Source organism: Uloborus diversus, chromosome 9 (assembly GCF_026930045.1).
Source record: "Uloborus diversus isolate 005 chromosome 9, Udiv.v.3.1, whole genome shotgun sequence".
Taxonomy (NCBI): Eukaryota; Metazoa; Arthropoda; class Arachnida; order Araneae; family Uloboridae; genus Uloborus; species Uloborus diversus.
This window is the reverse complement of record NC_072739.1, coordinates 10,343,113-10,361,902: the sequence shown is the minus strand read 5'-3', so window position 1 is coordinate 10,361,902 and position 18,790 is coordinate 10,343,113. Positions and strand designations below refer to the sequence as shown.

General features: G+C 37.4%; 4 non-coding genes across 4 annotated transcripts; all 4 read left to right on the top strand.

The window, feature by feature from the left end:
• The first annotated feature begins 5,421 nt into the window (after positions 1 to 5,421).
• Positions 5,422 to 5,494, top strand: Trnag-ucc (transfer RNA glycine (anticodon UCC)). The gene has a single exon. It is a non-coding gene; the product is annotated as a tRNA-Gly (tRNA).
• Positions 5,495 to 7,698: 2,204 nt separating this feature from the next.
• Positions 7,699 to 7,771, top strand: Trnar-ucu (transfer RNA arginine (anticodon UCU)). The gene has a single exon. It is a non-coding gene; the product is annotated as a tRNA-Arg (tRNA).
• A 1,350-nt stretch (positions 7,772 to 9,121) lies between these two features.
• On the top strand, positions 9,122 to 9,194 carry Trnag-ucc (transfer RNA glycine (anticodon UCC)). The gene has a single exon. It is a non-coding gene; the product is annotated as a tRNA-Gly (tRNA).
• Positions 9,195 to 15,338: 6,144 nt separating this feature from the next.
• Positions 15,339 to 15,411, top strand: Trnag-ucc (transfer RNA glycine (anticodon UCC)). Its single transcript has one exon. It is a non-coding gene; the product is annotated as a tRNA-Gly (tRNA).
• Positions 15,412 to 18,790: the final 3,379 nt, after the last annotated feature.

The window sequence follows — 18,790 nt, the reverse complement described above, 5'->3', positions numbered from 1 at the left end:
AAGGGGAGGGGGATGTTGAAAATGAAAAAAATTATTTTTTAAGTGACATACTTAAAATTTTGTACCCTGATGTATTTCTAAATGAATAAGACATCTCACTTTTTTTTTTCAAAATATCAAAAATTTTAAATATTTATTAAATTTTAAACTTTTTTAAACCAAATCTAAAATTTGCTCCCTGCGTCGCAAAATTTAATTAAATTTCATTTTTCTTTTTTTAAACCATAGTTTACATCTAATAAAACAAAAGTTGCTTCTTCAACATAAATTTTTAACAATAGTTTGTTCATAAAAATTTTACATCAATTTTACTTGATTTTTTACGGAAAATATTGACTTTTCGTAGTAAATGACCCTGAGAACTCATAATATAATGCAGATAGAGCCTTTAATGTAAGCAAGATTTGTTCCTTACATTTTTTGATCTCATTAGAGCCAAATTGCAAAAATATTGAAAAAAAAGTTTTGCGCATGGAACATTTTGAAAATTGCGCGTTGTGCGAAATCTATTTTGTGAGGAAAACGACAATTTATTACTTTATGGTGCATGGGTAATACAAATTCAAGTCAAAACTGCAAATATCTTGACACATTACTTACCTTGAGAAAATGTGGTTCCATAAAAATGCATTTTACATTTTTTTAAAAAAAAATTGCTATTTTCAACCAATGAAATTTAGCAGTATAGGTTTCGAAAAGAAAAAAAGCTTTTGTTGTTTTTTCATCGGAGACCCTTGTAAATGGCTCTGAGAACTCATAATATAATACATATAGAACCTTTAATATAAGCAAGATTTGTTTCTAACATTATTGATCTCATTTGAGCCAAATTGCAAGAATATTGAATAAATAACTTTGCGCAGGGAACATTTAGAAAATCAAGCGTCGTGTAAAATCTACATTGTGAGAAAACGACAATTTATTACTTTACAGTGCATGTATAATATAAATTCAAGTTAAAGATTCCAAATATTTGCACACATTACTTACCTTGAGTAAATGTGGTTCCATAAAAATATATTTTTTATTAAAAAGAGAAAAATTGTTGTTTCATCCTAAAAAACATTGCACAGCGTATTCATCGGAGACCCAAATGGTAGAAAAATACTATTATAATTGCATATATTCATGCATTATATTTTAAAAGTAACAATAAAATGTACGAGTTTTTGTTTTCAATGACTTTTGTATTAGAATTCAAATTTAAGTTAGGCATGTATGTGATATTTATTTACAGTTTACACAAATGTTCTAGTATAAACAGGCCCGTTGTACACAAAAGTAGTTTTATTCATAATCAAATCAAGTATTGCAGCTTACAAAGCATATGTCAGGCAATTAAAACTTATACCAGATGTAAATGATTTCAATTATACAGCTATTCACAATGAAACTTAAATGAAGCACTTCATCTTACACACTTGAAATAATGTAAGTACTTGGGACAGAAATTGTCGTTAGAGTAGAACAAAATATTTGAGGGAGTAGATGGACAAAGCGAAATTAAATTCAGGTTTGAGAGCTTTTACTATATTATTATACAAGATGTTTACATTTCGCATGTAAGGGTCATAACCAATGTAATTTAAGGCATGGGTGCAACTTTTTTGGTTTCTTATTTTTTAGCACAAATTAAAACGCACCAGCTGAATAAGTGACACCTTCTTTTTTTTCAACTGGTTGTTGGCACAAACTTTGGCATATTTTTTAAAATTACGCTTCTGTTTACTTTCTGCAGTTGAACGCAGTTTTTTTTGTGTTTCACGCCTTTTGTCCTTTTGATGAGCAATAACCAGAGATGCATCTACCAAATTACAGTCAGATGTTAGAGTTAAAGTTTCCGTGCACCCTAAATTAAATTCACTCACTGCAGCTAAAACTGCCAATTCAAGCCTCTTTTTGGTGACGAATATTTCTTTTGGGCACTTTTGCCAAATACAGCTGTGGAGGCTTTCATTGCGGTTTTGCGTTTTAGCAGCTGTACAACGTAACAGTAGTTCATCATTTATTAACCGTTGATAAACGGGCAGGATCTTTACAAGAACATCCTCAGAGAGCTTTGTCTTCATATGCTTATGACTTTGAGGTTTCATGCGATTTGACAAAGCTCTCTGATAGAAGCACCAAGATGATTTTCCTTGCGGACACTTACTGTGTTGAGGCTTGCTGTCGGTCGAGACACAGTGATACAACGATGCTAAAATGGCAGTTTTCATATTTTTAATGTTCGGCGCATTGTCTTTTATGGCTTTGCGGTAGTAACTTTGGAGGCGTTGAATTGTGGCTTGAGTTAAATTCCCAGACTTCTTGCCTCCAAGTGTCACGCCTTTCACCCGCCACTCTTTAACTTTATTTTCCAGGCCAGTTCGTAGCCTCTTGGCCACGTGATTAATGCATTCCTCTTTCGTTATCACAAAATCATCGTAGATGGTTTGCTCAGTCAAATGGGTGAAAGTTTTTGCATCACCATCAGATAGAAGAGAAACGTATCTGAAGTTGAGTTCCGTTGCTCTTCTAAACAAGGTCTCAGCAGCATGCATTTCCATGCTGTTTGAGGTGCCAAAGAAATTTTTCTGGCAGCCGGTCCCTTTGTGACCCTCAAACCACACATAGAATTCGCAGCTTTCCTTCCCCAAATCTCTTTCTGCAGAAACGCATTCCGGGCAGTACTTGCTGAGAACTTCGTAGTCTATGACTAAACCGGTCAACATGTCGCGACGTATGGCCTCGCTTTTGCCACGTACCGTCATATGAGACTGAAATATCGAGGACTCCATCATTTTCAACTGCTCCATTCTCAAGATTTATTTTACGAATGTAATCCCTCGAGGCATTTAAAATCTTCTTTTTTGTCTCACTTGATTCACTTGAAAGGGTTTCTACGTAAGCAGCAAAGGTCTTTTTATCCATATTTGGTATTCCCAAGACCATCGAAAAAGTTTGCAAAGCAGCATAGCCTCTGCCAATTGCCAAAAATGATTCCACGAGTTTTTTGTTCAGTTGAAACTTCTTTGATGTACTTTCTCGTGGAGTGTTGAAGGCCGAAGAGTAGCAATGGTTACAGTCCTTGCAAAAAATTGCCATCTTACATGCATACCCAAACTTGTTGCTAGCACAAACATCTAATGATTTACTCCCACATTCAGTGCAGGGCAATTCACACAACAGTGAGCTCCACATTTCTTTCGACATCATAGTAATGTTCTCGGGCATACTGCTGCTAGGCGACTTTATATCAGCACATTTAGAAGAATTAGGTTGATCCACAGGTGACGACAAAATGTTATTTTGATTTGTGCTTGCATTTTTACGTTTTGCAGCATTTGCAGCACAAGCAGCTCGCCGCTTAGAAGGGCGACCTTTAGGTTTCCGGTAGCGTGAACTAATCAAGTCCATTTCACCGTAAATGTTGAATAAAAATTTAAACTATGCAAAAACAATCACTAATATAGAACAACGTAACAGATAATAACAATAAAATCAACAAATCACAACAAAAAAACGGATACCAACAAGAAATAACAACAAAAGTTGATTCGAAAAATAATTATAACTCGCAGTCGCTAAATGTAAACAAATGTCGATTGTGTCAGAGATACGGTTACAGTTAAAGCAACTGTAGAAGTGCATCTTCTTGGAATAATATTATTTAGTGTGGCTTATCATATAAAGTGATGAAAAAACAAGTAGTAATATGTAAACAAACAGTTTAAAGGGCATTTAAATGTCTCCGGCAGCCATTTTGAACCACGAAATGGCAGCCATATTTGGTTCTAATGATAATTAATTTATGTATAACTTTTTAAAATGTTGATTTTATTGGAAAATTCTTTTGGCTTTGTGTAGGGAAGGGATCTAGCAATATTATAAAATTAAAAAAAAAAATGAATAAAAATCATTTTTTGGTGATTTTCAACGTCCACCCTCACCTTAAATCAGTTATAACCGAGGTGCATTTTTTGTTTTTATTATGCTTAAGACTCCGACCGACAGAGCTCCGATAGCCCAAAGGCTAGAGCGCTCGGCTTCCGAGCCAGAGGACTTGGGTTCGAGTCCCAGTCGGAACGAAAATCGTCGATGTGTTTTTGATTCCTCGAAACTGAAAATTATATTTTTTTTCTTTTTAAATTTCTTCCTTTTGCGAACATGGAATTTTTGCGTAGGGAAGATAATTCTATGTCAGTTTAATTATTCTACCCGTAGACTTCGAAGTGCTTAAATCAGTTATAACCGAGGTGCATTTTTTGTTTTTATTATGCTTAAGACTCCGACCGACAGAGCTCCGATAGCCCAACGGCTAGAGCGCTCGGCTTCCGAGCCAGTGGACCTGGGTTCGAGTCCCAGTCGGAACGAAAATCGTCGATGTGTTTTTGATTCCTCGAAACTGAAAATTATATTTTTTTTCTTTTTAAATTTCTTCCTTTTGCGAACATGGATTATTTGCGTAGGTAAGATAATTCTATGTCAGTTTAATTATTCTACCCGTAGACTTCGAAGTCCTTAAATCAGTTATAACCGAGGTGCATTTTTTGTTTTTATTATGCTTAAGACTCCGACCGACAGAGCTCCGATAGCCCAATGGCTAGAGCGCTCGGCTTCCGAGCCAGTGGACCTGGGTTCGAGTCCCAGTCGGAACGAAAATCGTCGATGTGTTTTTGATTCCTCGAAACTGAAAATTGTATTTTTTTTTCTTTTTAAATTTCTTCCTTTTGCGAACATGGATTATTTGCGCAGGGAAGATAATTCTATGTCAGTTTAATTATTCTACCCGTAGACTTCGAAGTGCTTAAATCAGTTATAACCGAGGTGCATTTTTTGTTTTTATTATGCTTAAGACTGCGACCGACAGAGCTCCGATATCCCAATGGCTAGAGCGCTTGGCTTCCGGGCCAGTGGACCTGGGTTCGAGTCCCAGTCGAAACGAAAATCGTCGATGTGTTTTTGATTCCTCGAAACTGAAAATTGTATTTTTTTTTCTTTTTAAATTTCTTCCTTTTGCGAACATGGATTATTTGCGCAGGGAAGATAATTCTATGTCAGTTTAATTATTCTACCCGTAGACTTCGAAGTGCTTAAATCAGTTATAACCGAGGTGCATTTTTTGTTTTTATTATGCTTAAGACTGCGACCGACAGAGCTCCGATAGCCCAAAGGCTAGAGCGCTCGGCTTCCGAGCGAGAGGACCTGGGTTCGAGTCCCAGTTGGAACGAAAATCGTCGATGTGTTTTTGATTCCTCGAAACTGAAAATTATATTTTTTTTCTTTTTAAATTTCTTCCTTTTGCGAACATGGATTATTTGCGTAGGGAAGATAGTTCTATGTCAGTTTAATTATTCTACCCGTAGACTTCGAAGTGCTTAAATCAGTTATAACCGAGGTGCATTTTTTGTTTTTATTATAATTAAGACTCCGACCGACAGAGCTCCGATAGCTCAATGGCTAGAGCGCTCGGCTTCCGAGCCAGTGGACCTGGGTTCGAGTCCCAGTCGGAACGAAAATCGCCGATGTGTTTTTAATTCCTCGAAACTGAAAATTATATATTTTTTCTTTTTAAATTTCTTTCTTTTGCGAACATGGATTATTTGCGTAGGGAAGATAATTCTATGTCAGTTTAATTATTCTACCTGTAGACTTCGAAGTGCTTAATTCAGTTATAACCGAGGTGCATTTTTTTTTATTATGCTTAAGACTCCGACCGATAGAGCTCCGATAGCCCAACGGCTAGAGCGCTCGGCTTTCGAGCCAGTGGACCTGGGTTCGAGTCCCAGTCGGAACGAAAATCGTCGATGTGTTTTTGATTCCTCGAAATTGAAAATTATATTTTTTTTCTTTTTAAATTTCTTCCTTTTGCGAACATGGATTATTTGCGTAGGTAAGATAATTCTATGTCAGTTTAATTATTCTACCCGTAGACTTCGAAGTCCTTCAATCAGTGATAACCGAGGTGCATTTTTTGTTTTTATTATGCTTAAGACTCCGACCGACAGAGCTCCGATAGCCCAATGGCTAGAGCGCTCGGCTTCCGAGCCAGTGGACCTGGGTTCGAGTCCCAGTCGGAACGAAAATCGTCGATGTGTTTTTGATTCCTCGAAACTGAAAATTATATTTTTTTTCTTTTAAAATTTCTTCCTTTTGCGAACATGGAATTTTTGCGTAGGGAAGATAATTCTGTCAGTTTAATTATTCTACCCGTAGACTTCGAAGTGCTTAAATCAGTTATAACCGAGGTGCATTTTTTGTTTTTATTATGCTTAAGACTCCGACCGACAGAGCTCCGACAGCCCAACGGCTAGAGCGCTCGGCTTTCGAGCCAGTGGACCTGGGTTCGAGTCCCAGTCGGAACGAAAATAGTCGATGTGTTTTTGATTCCTCGAAACTGAAAATTATGTTTTTTTTCTTTTTAAATTTCTTCCTTTTGCGAACATGGATTATTTGCGTAGGTAAGATAATTCTATGTCAGTTTAATTATTCTACCCGTAGACTTCGAAGTCCTTAAATCAGTGATAACCGAGGTGCATTTTTTGTTTTTATTATGCTTAAGACTCCGACCGACCGAGCTCCGATAGCCCAATGGCTAAAGCGCTCGGCTTCCGAGCCAGTGGACCTGGGTTCGAGTAACAGTCGGAACGAAAATCGTCGATGTGTTTTTGATTCCTCGAAACTGAAAATTATATTTTTTTTCTTTTTAAATTTCTTCCTTTTGCGAACATGGATTATTTGCGTAGGGAAGATAATTCTATGTCAGTTTAATTATTCTACCCGTAGACTTCGAAGTCCTTAAATCAGTTATAACCGAGGTGCATTTTTTGTTTTTATTATGCTTAAGACTCCGACCGCCAGAGCTCCGATAGCCCAATGGCTAGAGCGCTCGGCTTCCGAGCCAGAGGTCCTGGGTTCGAGTCCCAGTCGGAACGAAAATCGTCGAAGTGTTTTTGATTCCACGAAACTGAAAATTATATTTTTTTTTTCTTTTTAAATTTCTTCCTTCTGCGAACATGGAATTTTTGCGTAGGGAAGATAACTCTATGTCAGTTTAATTATTCTACCCGTAGACTTCGAAGTCCTTAAATCAGTTATAACCGAGGTGCATTTTTTGTTTTTATTATGCTTAAGACTCCGACCGCCAGAGCTCCGATAGCCCAATGGCTAGAGCGCTCGGCTTCCGAGCCAGAGGACCTGGGTTCGAGTCCCAGTCGGAAAGAAAATCGTCGAAGTGTTTTTGATTCCTCGAAACTGAAAATTATATTTTTTTTCTTTTTAAATTTCTTCCTTTTGCGAACATGGAATTTTTGCGTAGGGAAGATAATTCAATGTCAGTTTAATTATTCTACCCGTAGACTTCGAAGTGCTTAAATCAGTTATAACCGAGGTGCATTTTTTGTTTTTATTATGCTTAAGTCTCCGACCGACAGAGCTCCGATAGCCCAATGGCTAGAGCGCTTGGCTTCCGAGCCAGTGGACCTGGGTTCGAGTCCCAGTCGGAACGAAAATCGTCGATGTGTTTTTGATACCTCGAAACTGAAAATTATATTTTTTTTCTTTTTAAATTTCTTCCTTTTGCGAACATGGATTATTTGCGTAGGGAAGATAATTCTATGTCAGTTTAATTATTCTACCTGTAGACTTCGAAGTCCTTAAATCAGTTATAACCGAGGTGCATTTTTTGTTTTTATTATGCTTAAGACTCCGACCGACAGAGCTCCGATAGCCCAATGGATAGAGCGCTTGGCTTCTGAGCCAGAGGACCTGGGTTCGAGTCCCAGTCGGAACGAAAATCGTCGATGTGTTTTTGATTCCTCGAAACTGAAAATTATATTTTTTTTCTTTTTAAATTTCTTCCTTTTGCGAACATGGATTATTTGCGTAGGGAAGATAATTTTATGTCAGTTTAATTATTCTACCCGTAGACTTCGAAGTCCTTAAATCAGTTATAACCGAGGTGCATTTTTTGTTTTTATTATGCTTAAGACTCCGACCGACAGAGCTCCGATAGCCCAATGGCTAGAGCGCTCGGCTTCCGAGCCAGTGGACCTGGGTTCGAGTCACAGTCGGAACGAAAATCGTCGATGTGTTTTTATTCCTCGAAACTGAAAATTATATTTTTTTTCTTTTTAAATTTCTTCCTTTTGCGAACATGGATTATTTGCGTAGGGAAGATAATTCTATGTCAGTTTAATTATTCTACCCGTAGACTTCGAAGTGCTTAAATCAGTTATAACCGAGGTGCATTTTTTGTTTTTATTATGCTTAAGACTCCGACCGACAGAGCTCCGATAGCCCAATGGCTAGAGCGCTTGGCTTCCGAGCCAGAGGACCTGGGTTCGAGTCCCAGTCGGAACGAAAATCGTCGATGTGTTTTTGATTCCTCGAAACTGAAAATTATTTTTTTTTCTTTTTAAATTCCTTCCTTTTGCGAACATGGATTATTTGCGTAGGGAAGATAATTCTATGTCAGTTTAATTATTCTACCCGTAGACATCGAAGTGCTTAAATCAGTTATAACCGAGGTGCATTTTTTGTTTTTATTATGCTTAAGACTCCGACCGACAGAGCTCCGATAGTCCAATGGCTAGAGCGCTCGGCTTCCGAGCCAGTGGACCTGGGTTCGAGTCCCAGTCGGAACAAAAATCGTCGATGTGTTTTTGATTCCTCGAAACTGAAAATTATATTTTTTTTCTTTTTAAATTTCTTCCTTTTGCGAACATGGATTATTTGCGTAGGGAAGATAATTCTATGTCAGTTTAATTATTCTACCCGTAGACTTCGAAGTGCTTAAATCAGTTATAACCGAGGTGCATTTTTTGTTTTTATTATGCTTAAGACTCCGACCGACAGAGCTCCGATAGGCCAAAGGCTAGAGCGCTCGGCTTCCGAGCCAGTGGACCTGGGTTCGAGTCCCAGTCGGAACGAAAATCGTCGATGTGTTTTTGATTCCTCGAAACTGAAAATTATATTTTTTTTCTTTTTAAATTTCTTCCTTTTGCGAACATGGATTATTTGCGTAGGGAAGATAATTCTATGTCAGTTTAATTATTCTACCCGTAGACTTCGAAGTGCTTAAATCAGTTATAACCGAGGTGCATTTTTTGTTTTTATTATGCTTAAGACTCCGCCCGACAGAGCTCCGATAGCCCAATGGTTAGAGCGCTCGGCTTCCGAACCAGTGGACCTGGGTTCGAGTCCCAGTCGGAACGAAAATCGTCGATGTGTTTTTGATTCCTCGAAACTGAAAATTATATTTTTTTTCTTTTTAAATTTCTTCCTTTTGCGAACATGGATTATTTGCGTAGGGAAGATAATTCTATGTCAGTTTAATTATTCTACCCGTAGACTTCGAAGTCCTTAAATCAGTTATAACCGAGGTGCATTTTTTGTTTTTATTATGCTTAAGACTCCAACCGACAGAGCTCCGATAGCCCAAAGGCTAAAGCGCTCGGCTTCCGAGCGAGAGGACCTGGGTTCGAGTCCCAGTTGGAACGAAAATCGTCGATGTGTTTTTGATTCCTCGAAACTGAAAATTATATTTTTTTTCTTTTTAAATTTCTTAATTTTGCGAGCATGGATTATTTGCGTAAGGAAGATAATTCAATGACAGTTTAATTATTCTACCCGTAGACTTCGAAGTGCTTAAATCAGTTATAACCGAGGTGCATTTTTTGTTTTTATTATGCTTAAGTCTCCGACCGACAGAGCTCCGATAGCCCAATGGCTGGAGCGCTTGGCTTCCGAGCCAGTGGACCTGGGTTCGAGTCCCAGTCGGAACGAAAATCGTCGATGTGTTTTTGATACCTCGAAACTGAAAATTATATTTTTTTTTCTTTTTAAATTTCTTCCTTTTGCGAACATGGATTATTTGCGTAGGGAAGATAATTCTATGTCAGTTTAATTATTCTAACCGTAGACTTCGAAGTCCTTAAGGGGAGGGTGGATGTTGAAAATGAAAAAAATTATTTTTTAAGTGACATACTTAAAATTTTGTACCCTGATGTATTTCTAAATGAATAAAGACATCTCACTTTTTTTTTTTCAAAAATATCAAAAATTTTTAATATTTATTAAATTTTAAACTTTTTTAAACCAAATCTAAAATTTGCTCCCTGCGTCGCAAAATTTAATTAAATTTCATTTTTCTTTTTTTAAACCATAGTTTACATCTAATAAAACAAAAGTTGCTTCTTCAACATAAATTTTTAACAATAGTTTGTTCATAAAAAATTTTACATCAAATTTTACTTGATTTTTTACGGAAAATATTGACTTTTCGTAGTAAATGACCCTGAGAACTCATAATATAATGCAGATAGAGCCTTTAATGTAAGTAAGATTTGTTCCTTACATTTTTGATCTCATTAGAGCCAAATTGCAAAAATATTGAAAAAAAAGTTTTGCGCATGGAACATTTTGAAAATTGCGCGTTGTGCGAAATCTATTTTGTGAGAAAACGACAATTTATTACTTTATGGTGCATGGGTAATACAAATTCAAGTCAAAACTGCAAATATCTTGACACATTACTTACCTTGAGAAAATGTGGTTCCATAAAAATGCATTTTACATTTTTTAAAAAAAAATTGTATTTTCAACCAATGAAATTTAGCAGTATAGGTTTCGAAAAGAAAAAAAGCTTTTGTTGTTTTTTCATCGGAGACCCTTGTAAATGGCTCTGAGAACTCATAATATAATACATATAGAACCTTTAATATAAGCAAGATTTGTTTCTAACATTATTGATCTCATTTGAGCCAAATTGCAAGAATATTGAATAAATAACTTTGCGCAGGGAACATTTAGAAAATCAAGCGTCGTGTAAAATCTACATTGTGAGAAAACGACAATTTATTACTTTACAGTGCATGTATAATATAAATTCAAGTTAAAGATTCCAAATATTTGCACACATTACTTACCTTGAGTAAATGTGGTTCCATAAAAATATATTTTTTATTAAAAAGAGAAAAATTGTTGTTTCATCCTAAAAAACATTGCACAGCGTATTCATCGGAGACCCAAATGGTAGAAAAATACTATTATAATTGCATATATTCATGCATTATATTTTAAAAGTAACAATAAAATGTACGAGTTTTTGTTTTCAATGACTTTTGTATTAGAATTCAAATTTAAGTTAGGCATGTATGTGATATTTATTTACAGTTTACACAAATGTTCTAGTATAAACAGGCCCGTTGTACACAAAAGTAGTTTTATTCATAATCAAATCAAGTATTGCAGCTTACAAAGCATATGTCAGGCAATTAAAACTTATACCAGATGTAAATGATTTCAATTATACAGCTATTCACAATTAAACTTAAATGAAGCACTTCATCTTACACACTTGAAATAATGTAAGTACTTGGGACAGAAATTGTCGTTAGAGTAGAACAAAATATTTGAGGGAGTAGATGGACAAAGCGAAATTAAATTCAGGTTTGAGAGCTTTTACTATATTATTATACAAGATGTTTACATTTCGCATGTAAGGGTCATAACCAATGTAATTTAAGGCATGGGTGCAACTTTTTTGGTTTCTTATTTTTTAGCACAAATTAAAACGCACCAGCTGAATAAGTGACACCTTCTTTTTTTTTCAACTGGTTGTTGGCACAAACTTTGGCATATTTTTTAAAATTACGCTTCTGTTTACTTTCTGCAGTTGAACGCAGTTTTTTTTGTGTTTCACGCCTTTTGTCCTTTTGATGAGCAATAACCAGAGATGCATCTGCCAAATTACAGTCAGATGTTAGAGTTAAAGTTTCCGTGCACCCTAAACTAAATTCACTCACTGCAGCTAAAACTGCCAATTCAAGCCTCTTTTTGGTGACGAATATTTCTTTTGGGCACTTTTGCCAAATACAGCTGTGGAGGCTTTCATTGCGGTTTTGCGTTTTAGCAGCTGTACAACGTGACAGTAGTTCATCATTTATTAACCGTTGATAAACGGGCAGGATCTTTACAAGAACATCCTCAGAGAGCTTTGTCTTCATATGCTTATGACTTTGAGGTTTCATGCGATTTGACAAAGCTCTCTGATAGAAGCACCAAGATGATTTTCCTTGCGGACACTTACTGTGTTGAGGCTTGCTGTCGGTCGAGACACAGTGATACAACGATGCTAAAATGGCAGTTTTCATATTTTTAATGTTCGGCGCATTGTCTTTTATGGCTTTGCGGTAGTAACTTTGGAGGCGTTGAATTGTGGCTTGAGTTAAATTCCCAGACTTCTTGCCTCCAAGTGTCACGCCTTTCACCCGCCACTCTTTAACTTTATTTTCCAGGCCAGTTCGTAGCCTCTTGGCCACGTGATTAATGCATTCCTCTTTCGTTATCACAAAATCATCGTAGATGTTTTGCTCAGTCAAATGGGTGAAAGTTTTTGCATCACCATCAGATAGAAGAGAAACGTATCTGAAGTTGAGTTCCGTTGCTCTTCTAAACAAGGTCTCAGCAGCATGCATTTCCATGCTGTTTGAGGTGCCAAAGAAATTTTTCTGGCAGCCGGTCCCTTTGTGACCCTCAAACCACACATAGAATTCGCAGCTTTCCTTCCCCAAATCTCTTTCTGCAGAAACGCATTCCGGGCAGTACTTGCTGAGAACTTCGTAGTCTATGACTAAACCGGTCAACATGTCGCGACGTATGGCCTCGCTTTTGCCACGTACCGTCATATGAGACTGAAATATCGAGGACTCCATCATTTTCAACTGCTCCATTCTCAAGATTTATTTTACGAATGTAATCCCTCGAGGCATTTAAAATCTTCTTTTTTGTCTCACTTGATTCACTTGAAAGGGTTTCTACGTAAGCAGCAAAGGTCTTTTTATCCATATTTGGTATTCCCAAGACCATCGAAAAAGTTTGCAAAGCAGCATAGCCTCTGCCAATTGCCAAAAATGATTCCACGAGTTTTTTGTTCAGTTGAAACTTCTTTGATGTACTTTCTCGTGGAGTGTTGAAGGCCGAAGAGTAGCAATGGTTACAGTCCTTGCAAAAAATTGCCATCTTACATGCATACCCAAACTTGTTGCTAGCACAAACATCTAATGATTTACTCCCACATTCAGTGCAGGGCAATTCACACAACAGTGAGCTCCACATTTCTTTCGACATCATAGTAATGTTCTCGGGCATACTGCTGCTAGGCGACTTTATATCAGCACATTTAGAAGAATTAGGTTGATCCACAGGTGACGACAAAATGTTATTTTGATTTGTGCTTGCATTTTTACGTTTTGCAGCATTTGCAGCACAAGCAGCTCGCCGCTTAGAAGGGCGACCTTTAGGTTTCCGGTAGCGTGAACTAATCAAGTCCATTTCACCGTAAATGTTGAATAAAAATTTAAACTATGCAAAAACAATCACTAATATAGAACAACGTAACAGATAATAACAATAAAATCAACAAATCACAACAAAAAAACGGATACCAACAAGAAATAACAACAAAAGTTGATTCGAAAAATAATTATAACTCGCAGTCGCTAAATGTAAACAAATGTCGATTGTGTCAGAGATACGGTTACAGTTAAAGCAACTGTAGAAGTGCATCTTCTTGTAATAATATTATTTAGTGTGGCTTATCATATAAAGTGATGAAAAAACAAGTAGTAATATGTAAACAAACAGTTTAAAGGGCATTTAAATGTCTCCGGCGGCCATTTTGAACCACGAAATGGCAGCCATATTTGGTTCTAATGATAATTAATTTATGTATAACTTTTTAAAATGTTGATTTTATTGGAAAATTCTTTTGGCTTTGTGTAGGGAAGGGATCTAGCAATATTATAAAATAAAAAAAAAAATGAATAAAAATCATTTTTTGGTGATTTTCAACGTCCACCCTCACCTTAAATCAGTTATAACCGAGGTGCATTTTTTGTTTTTATTATGCTTAAGACTCCGACCGACAGAGCTCCGATAGCCCAAAGGCTAGAGCGCTCGGCTTCCGAGCCAGAGGACTTGGGTTCGAGTCCCAGTCGGAACGAAAATCGTCGATGTGTTTTTGATTCCTCGAAACTGAAAATTATATTTTTTTTCTTTTTAAATTTCTTCCTTTTGCGAACATGGAATTTTTGCGTAGGGAAGATAATTCTATGTCAGTTTAATTATTCTACCCGTAGACTTCGAAGTGCTTAAATCAGTTATAACCGAGGTGCATTTTTTGTTTTTATTATGCTTAAGACTCCGACCGACAGAGCTCCGATAGCCCAACGGCTAGAGCGCTCGGCTTCCGAGCCAGTGGACCTGGGTTCGAGACCCAGTCGGAACGAAAATCGTCGATGTGTTTTTGATTCCTCGAAACTGAAAATTATATTTTTTTTCTTTTTAAATTTCTTCCTTTTGCGAACATGGATTATTTGCGTAGGTAAGATAATTCTATGTCAGTTTAATTATTCTACCCGTAGACTTCGAAGTCCTTAAATCAGTTATAACCGAGGTGCATTTTTTGTTTTTATTATGCTTAAGACTCCGACCGACAGAGCTCCGATAGCCCAATGGCTAGAGCGCTCGGCTTCCGAGCCAGTGGACCTGGGTTCGAGTCCCAGTCGGAACGAAAATCGTCGATGTGTTTTTGATTCCTCGAAACTGAAAATTGTATTTTTTTTTCTTTTTAAATTTCTTCCTTTTGTGAACATGGATTATTTGCGTAGGGAAGATAATTCTATGTCAGTTTAATTATTGTACCCGTAGACTTCGAAGTGCTTAAATCAGTTATAACCGAGGTGCATTTTTTTGTTTTTAATATGCTTAAGACTGCGACCGACAGAGCTCCGATATCCCAATGGCTAGAGCGCTTGGCTTCCGAGCCAGTGGACCTGGGTTCGAGTCCCAGTCGGAACGAAAATCGTCGAAGTGTTTTTGATTCCTCGAAACTGAAAATTATATTTTTTTTTTTTTTAAATTTCTTCCTTTTGCGAACATGGATTATTTGCGCAGGGAAGATAATTCTATGTCAGTTTAATTATTCTACCCGTAGACTTCGAAGTGCTTAAATCAGTTATAACCGAGGTGCATTTTTTGTTTTTATTATGCTTAAGACTGCGACCGACAGAGCTCCGATATCCCAATGGCTAGAGCGCTTGGCTTCCGGGCCAGTGGACCTGGGTTCGAGTCCCAGTCGAAACGAAAATCGTCGATGTGTTTTTGATTCCTCAAAACTGAAAATTATATTTTTTTTCTTTTTAAATTTCTTCCTTTTGCGAACATGGATTATTTGCGTAGGGAAGATAGTTCTATGTCAGACTAATTATTCTACCCGTAGACTTCGAAGTGCTTAAATCAGTTATAACCGAGGTGCATTTTTTGTTTTTATTATAATTAAGACTCCGACCGACAGAGCTCCGATAGCTCAATGGCTAGAGCGCTCGGCTTCCGAGCCAGTGGACCTGGGTTCGAGTCCCAGTCGGAACGAAAATCGCCGATGTGTTTTTGATTCCTCGAAACTGAAAATTATATTTTTTTTCTTTTTAAATTTCTTTCTTTTGCGAACATGGATTATTTGCGTAGGGAAGATAATTCTATGTCAGTTTAATTATTCTACCTGTAGACTTCGAAGTGCTTAATTCAGTTATAACCGAGGTGCATTTTTTTTTTATTATGCTTAAGACTCCGACCGACAGAGCTCCGATAGTCCAATGGCTAGAGCGCTCGGCTTCCGAGCCAGTGGACCTGGGTTCGAGTCCCAGTCGGAACGAAAATCGTCGATGTGTTTTTGATACCTCGAAACTGAAAATTATATATTTTTTTTCTTTTTAAATTTCTTCCTTTTGCGAACATGGAATTATTTGCGTAGGGAAGATAATTCTATGTCAGTTTAATTATTCTACCCGTAGACTTCGAAGTCCTTAAATCAGTTATAACCGAGGTGCATTTTTTGTTTTTATTATGCTTAAGACTTCGACCGCCAGAGCTCCGATAGCCCAAAGGCTAGAGCGCCCGGCTTCCGAGCCAGAGGACCTGGGTTCGAGTCCCAGTCGGAGCGAAAATCGTCGATGTGTTTTTGATTCCTCGAAACTGAAAATTATATTTTTTTTCTTTTTAAATTTCTTCCTTTTGCGAACATGGATTATTTACGTAGGGAAGATAATTCTATATCAGTTTAATTATTCTACCCGTAGACTTCGAAGTCCTTAAATCAGTTATAACCGAGGTGCATTTTTTGTTTTTATTATGCTTAAGACTCCAACCGACAGAGCTCCGATAGCCCAAAGGCTAGAGCGCTCGGCTTCCGAGCGAGAGGACCTGGGTTCGAGTCCCAGTTGGAACGAAAATCGTCGATGTGTTTTTGATTCCTCGAAACTGAAAATTATATTTTTTTTCTTTTTAAATTTCTTCCTTTTGCAAACATGGAATTATTTGCGTAGGGAAGATAATTCAATGTCAGTTTAATTATTCTACCCGTAGACTTCGAAGTGCTTAAATCAGTTATAACCGAGGTGCATTTTTTGTTTTTATTATGCTTAAGTCTCCGACCGACAGAGCTCCGATAGCCCAATGGCTAGAGCGCTTGGCTTCCGAGCCAGTGGACCTGGGTTCGAGTCCCAGTCGGAACGAAAATCGTCGATGTGTTTTTGATACCTCGAAACTGAAAATTATATTTTTTTTCTTTTTAAATTTCTTCCTTTTGCGAACATGGATTATTTGCGTAGGGAAGATAATTTTATGTCAGTTTAATTATTCTACCCGTAGACTTCGAAGTCCTTAAATCAGTTATAACCGAGGTGCATTTTTTGTTTTTATTATGCTTAAGACTCCGACCGACAGAGCTCCGATAGCCCAATGGCTAGAGCGCTCGGCTTCCGAGCCAGTGGACCTGGGTTCGAGCTCACAGTCGGAACGAAAATCGTCGATGTGTTTTTGATTCCTCGAAACTGAAAATTATATTTTTTTTCTTTTTAAATTTCTTCCTTTTGCGAACATGGATTATTTGCGTAGGGAAGATAATTCTATGTCAGTTTAATTATTCTACCCGTAGACTTCGAAGTGCTTAAATCAGTTATAACCGAGGTGCATTTTTTGTTTTTATTATGCTTAAGACTCCGACCAACAGAGCTCCGATAGCCCAATGGCTAGAGCGCTTGGCTTCCGAGCCAGAGGACCTGGGTTCGAGTCCCAGTCGGAACGAAAATCGTCGATGTGTTTTTGATTCCTCGAAACTGAAAATTATATTTTTTTTTCTTTTTAAATTCCTTCCTTTTGCGAACATGGAATTATTTGCGTAGGGAAGATAATTCTATGTCAGTTTAATTATTCTACCCGTAGACATCGAAGTGCTTAAATCAGTTATAACCGAGGTGCATTTTTTGTTTTTATTATGCTTAAGACTCCGACCGACAGAGCTCCGATAGCCCAATGTCTAGAGCGCTTGGCTTCCGAGCCAGAGGACCTGGGTTCGAGTCCCAGTCGGAACGAAAATCGTCGATGTATTTTTGATTCCTCGAAACTGAAAATTATTTTTTTTTTCTTTTTAAATTCCTTCCTTTTGCGAACATGGATTATTTGCGTAGGGAAGATAATTCTATGTCAGTTTAATTATTCTACCCGTAGACTTCGAAGTGCTTAAATCAGTTATAATCGAGGTGCCTTTTTTGTTTTTATTATGCTTAAGACTCCGACCGACAGAGCTCCGATAGTCCAATGGCTAGAGCGCTCGGCTTCCGAGCCAGTGGACCTGGGTTCGAGTCCCAGTCGGAACAAAAATCGTCGATGTGTTTTTGATTCCTCGAAAGTGAAAATTATATTTTTTTTCTTTTTAAATTTCTTCCTTTTGCGAACATGGAATTATTTGCGTAGGGAAGATAATTCTATGTCAGTTTAATTATTCTACCCGTAGACTTCGAAGTGCTTAAATCAGTTATAACCGAGGTGCATTTTTTGTTTTTATTATGCTTAAGACTCCGACCGACAGAGCTCCGATAGGCCAAAGGCTAGAGCGCTCGGCTTCCGAGCCAGTGGACCTGGGTTCGAGTCCCAGTCGGAACGAAAATCGTCGATGTGTTTTTGATTCCTCGAAACTGAAAATTATATTTTTTTTCTTTTTAAATTTCTTCCTTTTGCGAACATGGAATTATTTGCGTAGGGAAGATAATTCTATGTCAGTTTAATTATTCTACCCGTAGACTTCGAAGTGCTTAAATCAGTTATAACCGAGGTGCATTTTTTGTTTTTATTATGCTTAAGACTCCGACCGGCAGAGCTCCGATAGCCCAAAGGCTAGAGCGCCCGGCTTACGAACCAGTGGACCTGGGTTCGAGTCCCAGTCGGAACGAAAATCGTCGATGTGTTTTTGATTCCTCGAAACTGAAAATTATATTTTTTTTCTTTTTAAATTTCTTCCTTTTGCGAACATGGATTATTTGCGTAGGGAAGATAATTCTATGTCAGTTTAATTATTCTACCCGTAGACTTCGAAGTCCTTAAATCAGTTATAACCGAGGTGCATTTTTTGTTTTTATTATGCTTAAGACTCCAACCGACAGAGCTCCGATAGCCCAAAGGCTAGAGCGCTCGGCTTCCGAGCGAGAGGACCTGGGTTCGAGTCCCAGTTGGAACGAAAATCGTCGATGTGTTTTTGATTCCTCGAAACTGAAAATTATATTTTTTTTCTTTTTTTTAAATTTCTTAATTTTGCGAGCATGGATTATTTTGCGTAAGGAAGATAATTCAATGACAGTTTAATTATTCTACCCGTAGACTTCGAAGTGCTTAAATCAGTTATAACCGAGGTGCATTTTTTGTTTTTATTATGCTTAAGTCTCCGACCGACAGAGCTCCGATAGCCCAATGGCTA